An 11,092-nucleotide genomic window follows, 5' to 3' on the forward strand; every position below is an offset into this window, starting at 1 on the left:
TTCAGAAAATACTTCAGTCTCACTTCAAAGGAAACATATTAACAAGTGATATTATATCATACTAGAACCTTGTGTTTGATGTCTGATCCTTCTGGTCCTGACTGGGACTCTGTTGACTGGACTGTGTTGGCTCTTCATCATCATCTTCACCCTCCTCTTCCTCAGTGTCTGAAGAAATAAAATACAAATGCTGTAAATGAGTATCTGCACATGGAAAGCTTAAAAAAATATTGTTTAACCAAACATGAAGAACTTATTTCTATATTTTTATGTTACTCATTACAGTAAAAGTACTGCAGTATTATGAGTGATGTAGTATGCAGTATTACAGTAAAAGTACTGCAGTATTATGAATGATGTAGTATGCAGTATTACAGTAAAAGTACTGCAGTATTATCAGTGATGTAGTATGCAGTATTACAGTAAAAGTACTGCAGTATTATGAGTGATGTAGTATACAGTATTACAGTTAAAGTACTGCAGTATTATGAGCGATGTAGTATGCAGTATTACAGTAAAAGTACTGCAGTATTATGAGCGATGTAGTATGCAGTATTACAGTAAAAGTACTGCAGTATTATGAGTGATGTAGTATGCAGTATTACAGTAAAAGTACTGCAGTATTATGAGTGATGTAGTATGCAGTATTACAGTAAAAGTACTGCAGTATTATGAGTGATGTAGTATGCAGTATTACAGTAAAAGTACTGCAGTATTATGAGTGATGTAGTATGCAGTATTACAGTAAAAGTACTGCAGTATTATAGTGATGTAGTATGCAGTATTACAGTAAAAGTACTGCAGTATTATAGTGATATAGTATGCAGTATTACAGTAAAAGTACTGCAGTATTATGAGCGATGTAGTATGCAGTATTACAGTAAAAGTACTGCAGTATTATGAGTGATGTAGTATGCAGTATTACAGTAAAAGTACTGCAGTATTATGAGTGATGTAGTATGCAGTATTACAGTAAAAGTAGTGTTTTGGTCCCTCTGATATATTATTATATATAATGATTGTTTTCTTCTTGCAGTATTTATATATTTTACAGACCTATCCTGCAGAGTTTGACCTGAGGCTGCAGCAGGAGCTCCAGCTGTCTCCTCTGCCGGTCGATCTCCTGCCTGAAGCCCGAAGCCTCCTCATCATACCCGGCTACGATCCTCTCAACCACCGCTAAGATTTCCCGCGCTGCTGTGGTCATTTTCTCAGAGATGATTCCTCTCACTATGTCTGCTTTGGGCATTATAAACTCATACATCCTGTTCTCAGTCTCCATTTTACATATAAACAGTCTTAAATTTGAGTCTCTTCCGCGTGAGTTTGTTTACGGTGCAACCAATAATGTCGCCCCATTAGAAAACATCACTGTTCACACAATAGTTCCGCTTCCGCCCCAAGTAATAGTAATAATTTGTGATTCATTATTTCTGAGTTAAAATCCCTATCTGTAAACATTTCCATCTTCTGGATTTAATCCTTTTTAATATTACTGTTATTGCTGAGTTTGAACTTCCACATCAATGTTAGCTGATTTATATTGTTTGATGTATTGTTGTTGTTGTGTTATGTGTCGCAAGGATCCTTCAGTTAAATATAATGCATTATTATTATTATTAGTATCATTGTAAACAAACTCAGGCTATTTAATGCTATGTTCATGTTGTATACTATACAGTATTTTTTAAATCCATTTGTCTCTAAAAGAACGATTCATCAAATCAGGAAGGAAGGAAGGAAGGAAGGAAGGAAGGAAGGAAGGAAGGAAGAGAAGACAGGAAAGAAAGATGGAAGGAAGGAAGGAAGGAAGGAGTGAAAGAAAGATGGAAGGAAGGAAGGAAGGAAGGAAGGAAGGAAGGAAGGAAGGAAGGAAGGAAGGAAGGAGTGAAAGACAGATGGAAGGAAGGAAGGAAGAGAAGACAGGAAAGAAAGATGGAAGGAAGGAAGGAAGGAAGGAAGGAAGGAAGGAAGGAAGGAAGGAAGGAAGGAAGGAAGGAAGGAAGGAAGGAAGGAAGGAAGGAGAGAAAGACAGATGGAAGGAAAAGAAGACAGGAAGGAAAGTGGGCCGGATTGGACTCCTCGGCGGCCCGTTCTGGACCTCAGGCCTCATGTTTGACCCCTGATGTAAACAAACCTCATCGTCTATGTAAACATGAGACTCGTGCTTCTAGTTATAAACCTCGTCAGTGTTTTGTAAAGATGAAGTGAATCTAAGACAATAAAAACTACGATAATATTTGATTTATTTCGTATAAAACAGATTTATTCAGAGAGGAACATAAAGCTGTGTTTGTGTTGTCGTTTATTTTTAGATTGACTGGACGGAGATCTCAAAGCGGAGGAGTTGTCTGTCACATGTTGTCTCTTCACGCAGCGCTCAGAGTCCAGCTGCAGGAAAAACAACAACAGATCGTTTTAGTCTCAGCTCGCAGCGATTTATACACAACGAAGTCAGGAGGTCGACACAGGAAACACTTTAACAACACTTATACTTATATTCCTTCCCTCTTTTCTTCCCTTCTTTCCTTCCTTCCTTCCTTCTTTCTTTCCTTCCTTTCTTCTCTCCTTCCATTCGTCCTCCCTTTCTTCCGTCTTTCCTTCCTTCCATATTGTCTTCCTGTCTTCTCTTCTGTCCTTCCTTCCTTACCTCCTTCCATCTATCCTCCCTTTCTTCCTTCTGTCTATCCATCATTCCTTCCCTCTTTCCTTCCTTCCATCTGTCATTCCTCCCTTTCTTCCTTCTGTCCATCCTTCCTTTCTTCTCTCCTTCCATCCGTCCTTTCTTTTTCTTCTCTCCTTCCATCTTGTCTTCCTGTCTTCTCTTCCTTCCTTCCTTCCATCTTTCCTTGGTTCCTTCCGTCCTTCCTTCTTTCTTTCCTTCCTTCCTTCTGTCCTTCATTCCTTTCTTCTTTCTGTCCTTCCTTCCTTCCTGTGTTCTCTTCCTTCCTTCCTTCCTTCCTTCCTTCCTTCCTTCCTTCCTGTGTTCTCTTCCTTCCTTCCTTCTGGTCTTCCTGTCTTCTCTTCCTTCCTTCCTTCATTCCTTTCTTCCTTCTGTCCTCCCTTCCTTCCTTCCATCTATCCTTCCTTCCTCCCTTCTGTCCTTCTTCTCTTCCTTCCTTCCATCTATCCTTCCTCCCTTCCTTCCTTCCGTCCTTCCTTCCATCTATCCTCCCTTTCTTCCTTCTGTCTGTCCATCATTCCTTCCCGCTTTCCTTCCTTTCTTCCTTCCTTCCTTCCTTTCTTCCTTCCTTCCTTCCTTCCTTCCTTCCTTCCTTCCTTCCTTCCTTCCTTCCTTCCTTCCTGTCTTCTCTTCCTTCCATCTCTTTAATAATCCTGCCCACATGAGATCTAATCAGTCTGTTTGTGACCCTTGAATGTAAATGAGTTTGACCTCCTGATCTAACCTGTTGATATTTGCAGACACAGTAAACACAGAGTTACTATCAGAAGTGATTTGAGACGCAGAAATAGTTAAAAACCAAGTGAGACTGTCGCTTTATTTTTACCATACAGACATTAGAAAGAAAGAGTCTCCAGAAAGAGTCACAGAGTGAATAAGGAACATTTATTTAAAGTTAACGTAGAGTTTCTTTCTTTTAACCCGACCTGGGAGACCTTTCTGTTGACTGCTGGCTCCGCTTCCTTTTCTTTTTACCCTGAAAGGAAGAAAGAAAAGAAAAGAAAAGAAGAAACTAACTTGCTTTCTGTCACACACACTGTAGACGCAGTAAACACGATGGATGATCTGTACATACGTAGTTATCTCTGGCCGACCATCCAGGGTAAAGCTGCATGTGGAGCAGTCTCTCCTTCTGGGCCAGATCGTAATATTTAGACTGTTCAGAGTGCGACAGAGCGTGCCACTGTGGACGAATAACACATTATTTATTATTAGACACATTTATAGATACAATCATATAAAAGGAGACAGTACAGATCTCCACAAAGGCTGCACAATAATCTGAATTTAGTATTTTAATATTAAAAACAAACAAAATGCAACATGTTCATTGGTGAGTTATTCAGAGGTTGATTCTGTTACCTTCGTTTTTAGCAGATTTAACTGTTTTTCCATTGTTTAATATATCATATGAAGTCAGCTTCACATGTTGACAGTACTTTTTTTAAACAGTGAGAACATGGCAGCATATATTATAGGTCAGATTAGCACACACATGCCCTAAAACAGCCCTTTAACGCTTTGTAGGTCACACCAAGAAAGTGCTATTTAAAAAAATCATTTCTTTGCTTTTCCTCTTTGAGGCCATGACAACATAAAACATGGATTTATTGTCTCATTGAGCCTAAATGTGATGTTTTATGACTCATTCACACCTCATTTGTTCTAAACTTTTCTGTAAAAAACATGTTAGAGACTCATTCTGTTCATGTACAAGATGATGATTCAAAAATGTCTCCAGCAGGATCTCTGATGTCAGCAGTGATTTGTGTTATTCTTCGTTTATACACTAAAGCACAACCTGTATCTATAGCAACCATAGAACAACCTGTATCTATAGCAACCATAGAACAACCTGTATCTACAGCAACCATAGAACAACCTGTATCTATAGCAACCATAACACAATCTTTATCTATAGCAACCATAGAACAACCTGTATCTACAGCAACCATAGAACAACCTGTATCTATAGCAACCATAGAACAACCTGTATCTATAGCAACCATAGAACAACCTGTATCTATAGCAACCATAGAACAACCTGGATCTATAGCAACCATAACACAATCTGTATCTATAGCAACCATAGAACAACCTGTATCTATAGCAACCATAACACAATCTGATGGTCTGTCTGTGCATTACATACCTCATACAAGTGCTAAAGATTGACCTAAAAGTTAAATGGGTTCAATAGATATCATGACACAAAGTGACTTCTACCAAACGGTTGAGCAGACCTACAAAGGGAGGAGACCAAAATGTAAAACCAGGTGGGGAGTTCCGGTCCTCTGAAATGAGGCCAACGCAGAAGTAACTTAAAACTGCATTCTATCAAAAGGCCACCAGGGGGCGACCGTTTTGGTGTCAAAAGGACTTCCGTCTCTATACAAGTCAATGGAGAATTCACCAACTTCTCACTTGATTTCTAACCTCAGTAAACGTTTTCAAAATGTGTTTATGGTCTCAATCGCTAGTTTAAAGCCTTCTTCAATGCAGTATGATGTTCATTTGGGACATTTTGGCCTCCCTGATTTTATATGTGACGATAAAGCAGGGTATGCATTAGGGCGTGGCTACGTGGTGATTGACAGGTTGATTGGTTCACAGGTTCAGGAGGGCGCCTCATGCTCCTCCTGATGCCCATATAAGTAGAATCCCTGTTTTTATTTTTCCCAGCATGCACCTGAAATTTTCAAGATGGCGCTGCTCAGATCCGAAACTATTGGCCTCCGAGCAGCAGTCCACAAACCAATGGGTGACGTCATGGATGTTACGTCCATTTCTTATATACAGTCTATGTCTAAAACTCAATAAGGTCTCCATAAAGGTGGTGAAACAAGAACACACACACACCCGGCGTCCCAGGATGCGGTTGATGGCGGCGCTCTCTCTCTCTTTGCCCTCCTGCAGAACTTTGTGTCTCATCTCCTTCATGTAGAGCATGAAGGCGTTCAGAGGCTTCTTCACCTGCACACCTGGCCTGCTGCTGAGGGACGAGGGGGGGGGGAGAGAGAGAGAGAGAGAGAGAGAGAGAGAGAGAGAGAGAGAGAGAGAGGGAGGAAGAGAGGGAGAGAGAGAGAGAGAGATCAAATACTAAAGTCGTACTACAGAAGAAGGAAAGGAGCAGATTTTTAAAGCCACCTGAACAACACTCACCTGGAGACGCCGTTACCATGGTGACACGGGTGTGTCCTGCAACTGGCCCCACTGATTGGCTGGCTGTACGGGGAGGACTGAGGGAAGTTTCTGTCGCTGTAGAGGAGGAGAGGGATGAGAGGATGGACGGATGACTGCAGAGAAAGAGAGAAAGAAAGAGAAGAGATTCATCCCAAATATCTAGGATAGATTAACCCTCCCGTCGTTCTCCCGGGTCAAATTGACCCCATCTCTTTTGACTGTTCCTTCTTTCCTTCCTCCCTCTTTCTCTAATTTTTCCTTCATTCTTCCCCTCCTTCCCTCTTTCTTTGCTCCCTCCTCCTTCCATACTTCTTTCCTCACTTCTTTCCTTCCTTCCTTCCTTCCTCCTTTCCTTCCTCCTCTCCTTACTTCCTTTCTCTTTTCCTCCCTCCTTACTCCTTTCCTTCCTTCCTCATTCCTTCCTTCCTTCTTTCCCCCTGTCTTCTCTTCCTTCCACCCTTCCTTCCTCCTTCCCTTCCTTCCTCCCTCTTTTCCTTCCTTCTTCCTTTCTTCCATCATTCCTCCCTCCCTCCCTCGTTCTCTCTTCCCTTCCTTCCTTCTTCTTTTCCTTCCTTCTTCCTCCCTTTTTTCCTTCCTTCCTCCCTCTTTTCCTTCCTTCTTCCTCCCTTCCTTCCTTCCTCCCTCCTTTCCTTCCTTCCTTCTTCCTCCCTTCCTTCTTTCCTTCCTTCCTCCCTCTTTTCCTTCCTTCTTCCTCCCTTCCTTCCTTCCTCCCTCTTTTCCTTCCTTCTTCCTTTCTACCATCCTCCCTTCCTTCCTTCTTCCTTCCTTCCTTCCTTGACTCGAGGACAACAGGAGGGTTAAACAAGCTAACACACTAAGAAGTTGTCAGAAGACATTATTACATTGACGTATATTACTATAGACTACTTCCCTACACATAAATCAAGTGTTCACCCTAAATTACATTATGTCCCCAAAAGGGAGGCGAGTCCCCACAATGTCCCTACAATGTACTATAATAAGACAAATACACACACACACACACCTTGGGGGTAGTGGAGACCTCACACTCTCAGGGTCACATTTAACACTGATCCTGTTAGAAGGGGAACATATTGGCTCGAAGGGAAAGCAGGACACACACACACACACACAAACACACACACACACACACACACACACACACACACACACACACACACACAGCCGTCCACTCACAGCAGTGTCTGTCGTGCTGTGTCGCCCCCCGCTGGTCAGATTCTGGTACTGCAGCTGAGGCGGACACGAGTCAAACATCTGAAGTTTACCTGAATTATCATAAATATAAAGACAGATTCATTGTTTTAAACCCTTCAGCTCACATTGATGATATTTAGTTATTAGTTTTATTAGTCAGTTTATTAGTTTTAGTTATATTTAGTTTGCGTACCGCAGCTCGGTCCTGCAGGGTTCTGGTTCTGTCCGCTCATCAGTCCGATCTCCTGAAACCAGAAACAGAACTGAATGATGAATTAATAACTGAATTAATTAACAGATTTCTGGTGATTAATAATAATACGTCATATTTGTGACATTAATAATAAGTAATCTTAAAAAGTACATTTGGAATAATGACAACAGCAATGTGATATATGTGAATGTTATAATAATATAAATGTTTTATTTTGCATATTCAATACAGAAATACCCGTGCAAAAACAAAAGTAAATCAGCAGACAATTTAAATAAAAAAATGGTATGGATGTAGAATAAATATACACAATTTTTAGGCTGCATGACAATATAAATGAAAATGTAAATCTCAACAATTATTAATTTACTAATAGTTAAAATAAAAACACAAACACTTTGTATCAAGGTTAACTGTAAACATACACAAATGTGTCTTTTAATAATAATAATAACACATTAATAATTATATTAATAATTGTATTTGTTCAGCAGTTTTGTAAAGTGTTGTGACAAAACTACATTAAAAACAATAATAAAATTATAAAGTTAAAAAGTAAAAGCAGATAAGTTGTATAAAGTAATACATTTTGCACATATTCATATTTACATTTGATATTAATGTTTTTTTCATGTTTTTGGTTAAGCACATTTTTGTTTACTTTATAGAATAATATGCAAAATAAAATAAGTAATAATATAATTTTTGCCCCAGTTATTTTGTGTCTTAAATGTTAAATATGTTTACACTAAATTGGATTTTATCTAAAAAGAAATATTAATGAAGATTATAAAAAAATACTTACCGCTCTGCTGAGCATCTGCTTCATCACGAGAAAGAAAAGACAGAAAACTCTTTAACTGAGTTTACTAGAAAAAGTAAAAAATAAAAAAAATAAAGTTATTTAGTACTACTAACAATAATAATAATAAAATAACTTATGAAATATAAAAGTAGGTTGAAAACAAGCGGAGAGGAAGAAAGAAGTGACTCACATCATCAGACTCTAAAGACTGGAGGGATGAACTCATGTTTATGATGTTTATGAACACACACACACACACACACACACACAATCACTCACACACACACACACACACACACACACAATCACTCACACACACACACACACACACACACACACACACACACACACACACACACACACACACACACACACACACACACACACACACAGTCAGTCAGTCATTTTCTGCCTTGGGTTTTTTTCTCTGCTCATAATAAAACAGATTATATTACAAAATTTCACAACTATTTTATTAATGTATCATTTGATGATGTAATATTACTTCGAATCTTGTCATTTTCATTTTCATTATGGACTTTTATAGATAAGACAACTATTGTTTACCATAACAGACGAGAAAAAATACTACAAATTAAATTAGTGCATAGCAATTTAAAGTGAGTAGGCCTGGATAAAAGTCATGTTTTAAAATAGTCATAATTAAAAAAGATCTTCATGTTCATAAAAGAGGAGGTGGAGGTGTTGCTGTTGGGTTTGGTTGTAAAAGACGGTTTGTACATTTACATTTACGTCTGTTTATGGTCTAATGTACATTCACCTGTAAAGTGTTGAAATTAAAGTACACAGTTGCATTACAGTGTTCACACAGCAAGAAGGATATCCATCTCATACCAGGATGTAGTTAACTGGCTCCGACCACCTCTAATAATAAGAATAATAATAATAAATGCTTTAATTTTGGATAGGGACAATGCACATTATGAACATCAATATTAACCCTCCTGTCATCCTCCCGGGTCAAATTGACCTCATCTCTTTTGACTGTTCCTTCTTTCCTTCCTTCCTCCCTTTATTCCTTCCTCCTTTCCTTCCTCCTTCCTTCCTTCCTCCCTTCCTTCCTTCTTTCCTCCCTCCCTACCTCCTTACTCCTTTCCTTCCTTCCTTCCTTCCTTCCTTACTCCTTTCCTTCCTTCCTTTCTTCTTTCCTTCCTTCCTTGACTAGATGACAACAGGAGGGTTAAACATCTCTGTAAACATGTTGGATTATATCAAAGCTGCTAATTTGCATCTGTAGACCCTAATAAATAATAGAAAAGATACAAATAGAAGAGACAGCAAATAAATAAAGATCACCATTTTACACATTATGTACATTTTTTGTGTAATCTCAAACTGATTTTACTACAAATACAGCAACTTCCCGAAGATATTTCCCCAAAAATGGCAGCCTATTAGCTTTGACTGCTTGTGTATCGGCCGATAGTTTAGGTTTTATTTGGTTTCCTTTGTTCCTACTGACTTCCATCCTACTGTCCTTGTTACACTCTGACCTCTAACCTCTACTGCCCCCCTCCCCCCCTCTCTCTCTGTTCCCCCCCCTCCAGGTTTTGGGGGTGTGTCAGGGGTGAGTTTGCCTCTGGATTTTTCCGGCACAGTTGTCAGAAATGTTTCGCTGCGACGCCTCAAACTTGAATCACAGCGAATAAAAAATCACCAGCTATGAAAACCGCTCCTGACTTCTGCCACATTTATCTGTCAAATGAGATCAGAGCAAAAAGTTTCAGATTTTAGGTCTAAAATCTTTACAACTTGTATAACTTTTTAGTTTCTATCTTCTTATATTTACTACACTAATTTTGTCCAAAACACCAATAATGTCAAAGTGTCTTGTCCCATTATCACTAACCCTAACCCTCCACCAGGGGGCGCTATTTCCCCAGTTTTATTTACTCTACCAATGAAAGTAGAAGCAACACATCTGATCATGTTACTATTAAATTTGCAGATGACTCAACGATCATGGGCTTTATTAACCCTGGTATCGTCCTCTCGGGTCCAATTGACCCCGTCTGTTTTGACTGTTTCTTCCGCCCTCCTTCTCTCTCTTTCCTCCCTTCCTTCTTTCCTTCCTCCATCCCCCTTTGTTTCCTTCTTTCTGTCCATCCTTCCTCCCTTCCTTCTTTCCTTTGTCCTTCCTTCCTCTCCCTCCCTCTTTTCCTTTCTCCCTCCCTCCTTCCTTTCTTCCCTTCATTCCTTCATTCCTTCCTTCTTCCCTCCCTCCTTTCCTTACTTATTCCTCCCTTCCTTCTTTCCTTTCCTCCCTTCATTCCTTCCCTCCCTCCTCCCTTCCTTATTTCCTCCCTCCTTTCCTTCCTTATTCGTCCCTTCCTCCATTCCTTTCCTCCTTCATTCCTTCCCTCCATCCTTCCTTCCTTCCTTCCTCCTTTCCTTCCTTTTTTTTTTTTTTTTTTTTACAAAACTCTTATTTTTATTTCAGTTAACTAAATTATTTGTTCACTGCTAGTTTAAGTGAACTATAATAAACCTGCTCTGAACCAACAGGACTCACAGACCACAATGTTACTGATGAACAAACAGTGAAATGAATAATTGAACCTCCCTTTTTATGAGGAAGGTCTGTTGTAATGTGAGTAGTTGGTGGTATTGATGTTTGTCGTAGGGGTTTATTGTTGGATCGTAGATGTTTGTAGCTTTATAATTATCTGACGACTTCCATCTGCTGCACCATGAATTTCCCTAATGACAAATCAAATATTTATCTATCTAATGTTTGTTGCTCAGTAATAAATACACACACACGTTTTCTTGCTTACAACAACCATCAACTCTTGCTCTTGAAAATAAATATATGTTTTTATTATTGCAGGAAACAGAATGTGAAACAGTGTTCAAGTCACATAATGAACAAAGACATATCGGGACTGTGAGAACACAGAGTTGTAGAGAACTTTGGGTAACATGAAAGTAACTTTGGGTTTATGGAACGACCGCCTTCATTAATCCGACTTTAAATCAGCAGCACTTT

This window comes from Scomber scombrus, chromosome 23, assembly GCF_963691925.1.
Source record: "Scomber scombrus chromosome 23, fScoSco1.1, whole genome shotgun sequence".
NCBI classification, from domain to species: domain Eukaryota; kingdom Metazoa; phylum Chordata; class Actinopteri; order Scombriformes; family Scombridae; genus Scomber; species Scomber scombrus.